Source organism: Martes martes (assembly GCF_963455335.1).
Source record: "Martes martes genome assembly, chromosome: 12".
NCBI lineage: Eukaryota > Metazoa > Chordata > Mammalia > Carnivora > Mustelidae > Martes > Martes martes.
The window spans coordinates 41,698,738-41,703,229 of record NC_137900.1 but is presented as its reverse complement, the minus strand read 5'-3'; positions in this window follow the sequence as shown (position 1 = coordinate 41,703,229).

Below are 4,492 nucleotides of genomic sequence, written 5' to 3'. Positions count from 1 at the left end.
TCTTCCAGACTGGCTGTACCATTTTGCATTCCCAGCAGCAATGAATGAAAATTCCTGTTGCTTTATATTGTCATCAGTATTTGGTGTGGTCAGTATTTTGGATTTTAGCCCATTCTATTACGTAAGCAGTGATACCTTGTTCTAATTTGTAATTTCCCTCATGATGTATATCATATGACATTTTCATACACTCATTTTTTTTCCACCTATGTCTCTTTCTTTGGTAAGATGTCTATTCAGATCTTTTACCCATTTTAAAATGGGGTTGTTTGTTTTCTTATATTTGAGTTTTTAGGGTTCTTTGTCTTTTTTAGATATAAGTCACTTATCAGATACATGTTTTGCAAATATTTTCTCCCAGCCTGAACTCGTCTTTCATTCTCTTAACAATGTCTTCCACAGAGCAAAAGTTTTTAATTTTAATAAAGTCCAACTATCAATTTTTTTCTTGCATTTTTCTCATGTTTTTGGTGTCATATCTAAAAACTCATTGCCAAACTCAAGACCCCCTAGACATCTTGTGTTATCTTCTTGAGGTCTTATAGTTCTTCATTTTACATTTAAAATTATGATCCACTTTCAGTTATTTTTTGTAAAAGATAGAAGGTCTGTGTTTAGATTTATGTTTTTGCATATGAATGCATGGTTATCCCAGCTCCATTTGTTGAAAAACCTATGCTTTTTTTTTAAACCACGTTTTCTTTTTGGACAAAGACCAGTTGACTGAAATTGAGCAGATCTGGTGTTTTCTCTCTATTTAAAAAATAACAATTGGGGCTCCTGGGTGGCTCAGTGGGTTAAAACCTCTGCCTTCAGTTCAGGTCATGATCCCTGGGTCCTGGGATTGAGCCCTGCATCGGGCTCTCTGCTCAACGGGGAGCCCGTTTCCCCCTCTCTCTCTGCCTCCCTCTCTGCCTACTTGTGATCTCTGTCAAATAAATAAATAAAAAAATCTTTAAAAAAATAAAAAAAATAACACTTACTAGATTTTTAAAATAGAAAGAACTATAAATATGGAAAACATAAATGAGCTATAGAGAGGATTTTCAATTGAATTTGGTAGAGGATTGAATAAAGTTGGTTTTGCTCCCTTGTTTCAGAAATCACTCCAAGCAACAAGAATAATGGCATACACAGATGCAGATTTTAACTTTGATGACAGTAGGAGATTTTCCTTTTTTTACTCTAAATCACAGTATCTAAGAAAAGGATTGCCAATATACTGCTGGTTAAGTGAGGATTCCAGGAGATACCTAGATTTTCTATTGGGGCTGTGAATCTGGAAACAGCTGGAATTCCCCAAAACCGACATACCTCCTAGGAACAATGCCTTCTTTGGAACAACGGAAGTTGGTAATTGGACTAGTGGCAGAGTTTCCCTAAAAGCTATTTTATACACACACACACACACATGCACGCACTCCCACACTCAACCTTGTGCCATAAGCAATTCAGTATAAACCAGAAAAAAATTTCTCCTGTCTTGGAATGTTGGCCTCCCATGCAAGAACTTTAATTTCCCCTCTGTGACACTGGTCAAAGTCCCCATTTTTCCTTAACTAATATGGGAAGGCAAATCAAATAAAAATTTGGGTCTCCAGTTTTCTCAGCTGTGAAAAGAGGGAATTGGATCAGATAATCTGTAATGCCCTTCCCAGAATACTTTGATTTATAATGCAGGTCCCATTTAAACCTCTTATTGTGGTAGAGTTGCCCACAGAGGGGAAATCTTGGTCTCAAAATGACAATGAAATTCACTGAACATAATTCCCAGGGGATGGGGAAAATGGGCCAGACTTCTCTACAAGGATGTGGCATCTAGTCCTTGGCAAGAAAAGGAAGCTGTCAGACCATGCTTAAAATATTACTTTCCCCCTATATAGTGTTAATTAAATCTGCTTAATCATTAATGCAATTGCTTAGCAGAGAAAATGTAGGTACAGACCTCTCAGGAGGCAAGTGGATTCTGGGAGAGTATGAGAAAATCAAGGGCAGAATGATGTCTGTAATTAAAGTAGAATCTCCTCTTCTTCATCTTCCTCCTCCTTTCTAAAAATGTTATGGAATGGGGCAATTGCCCAAAGACCTTAGAGAGTGGGCTGGAGCTCTGTCCAGTTGCTTCATTCCCAGCTCCCTGGTGGTTACCCATGGTAACTAATGCCCACTGAGAACACACACAGACACACACACACACACACACACACACACACACACAGTCCCTTTCAAAGGGAGACCATCCCATCCACTCCCATTTTGCTAACAGGTTTTCTAAATCTTCAATAAGTTTGTGTTAGCTGGGAATGAATGTCTGAATTTAGGCTTCAAAAATGTTCCTTTCTCTCACTCCCCCCTCCCCAATCTGTATAATTACTGTTTTTTTCCTGAAGCCTTTCAAAATACTATAATTAACAGATTGGCAGATAACCCATATAACTGCAGTTAAGGCAAATATAGTATGCAGCTGTCTTTGCATTAAGTGATTAAATCAAATAGCATAGTTTTGAAGTACATTTATAAAGCATAAATTTACCTCCTGGCAAAACTGTCTTAAGTAACACACCCTACACCATCTGTTCACTCCGTATTAATACCATATTTCCCAGGACTATAGCTACGGAGAGCAGAGCTACCAGCTGTGCAGAACCAAGAGGTGCTGAGGGATCCTTTGGAATACTCAGCAACTTTTGGATCCCCTTAAGGATGCTCACAGTGATTGTGCATCTGAAACACACACCCACGACATGCGTAGAGACGCACATGCACACGCATGCACATGTATATACATGCACACATACACAGACCATCTCAAGTTATGGAGACTGGATGCTCCCTTTCCACGAACAAGATGATACGCTGGCATGACTTTAAATGCATTCATTCACGTACTTACTTTTTATTAAATTATTCAATAGTGATTGTTTCAATGCCCTGATGTGTTTAACTAGAAACCCGAGGTAATAGGATACGGGGCTTTCTACTGATGGCCTTCTCCCATGGAGCTTCCAACCCAGCACAGGAGTCTCATGAATGGAAGGACTACAACACATGGTGACGGTAGATGGTAGAAACTGCAAGCTTAAGGTCGTTTAGGGTTTATAAAGTCAAAAGCTGTAACTGTTTTGCAATTCAAGAATATGTCCAATAAGTGAAAAATGGTTCAGTCATCAAAATGCATTCAGGACCTGCCCTGGGCAGCAGCAGACTCCGTGGACACACAGGAAGACATTTACAATCCTCACCAGAAAGGAAAGCTGAAGTTAGCACTCAAAAAAAGAAATGCCCAGTTGGATGATTCAGACTATTATGTCTAGTTTCAGGGATATGGCTTCAGTAAGCACTGAGAAATGGGAAGCCTTGGGAAGGTTTTATGGAGCAGTGGTCATCAACCTTGGCTGCACATTGGAATCTTCAGGGAGCTTTTTAAAAATAGTCACAGCCAGGTCTCACTCCAGATTGATTAGATCAGAAAATCTCAGGATGGAGTATGGATATCATGTTCTCATTTCTACAATTTTGGGGTAGTTTTAATGAGCCTTGGGGGTACCAAGCTAGAGCTGACAAAGTCATAATCTCCAGTTAAGAGCAACCATATGGGTCATCCAGGCCAACATGCTAGTGTCATAACTGAAAACGCAGAGGTGCAGAGATGCTAAACGAATTCCCCATGTTCTCACAGCTGAATCAAGGTAGATATTAAACCAGTGTCCAGGTTTTTGTTTCCAAACTGGGGGTCTTTTGAGTATATGCTATTTCCAGTGTGTATTAAAAATCGAAGCCAATCACAAAAAGTCAACTTTTCCATCAAAGTTTTCAAAATAGAAGTCTTCTGAGGAGGGAAGCAAAGGACAAAGATGCAATTAGTCAGTCGGAGATAAAATATTGGATATTATTATTTTGTGAAGGAAAGGGAAGGTGGACTTACATTTTGTGGTTTTGCTTGAAGCACCAAGAAGGCAAGTATCTAAGCTCATCTTTTATTGCTGTTATATGCTAGTTTCATTAGAGGTACCAATTATTTGACCTCTAGGGGGACTTGGCATTATACAAAATCTTGTCTCCCCCAGAATTCATTCCTCTCATGTGAACTCTAATGCCTCCTTATTAGATAGACATCCAGCTTTCCATTGTTGTTGTTTAATCTAAAAAGAAATAAATAATTTCCCCTTCATTAATGTCTGAGTAACATAGAGCTGCCAGACTGGACTGTAAGATTCAGGCTGCAAAAAAAAAATGTATTCTGAGTTTTGTTTTACATCAATATTTGTTACTGTATCAGCAGCTACAATGGATGTGCTTATAATTTATTAGTAGACTTTATCTGGAGGCAGAAACAGATTCCATAATTCTTGTGAATCACATATCCTCCAGGCATTTTTTTTAATCCAACTTTTGTTTACTGTCACTTGTACTGAACATTTCGCATTGCAATTCATAAAGAAGCAGTTCACAGAAAACTAGTATCTGGCCTACCCCAATATTTTCCATTTTATTA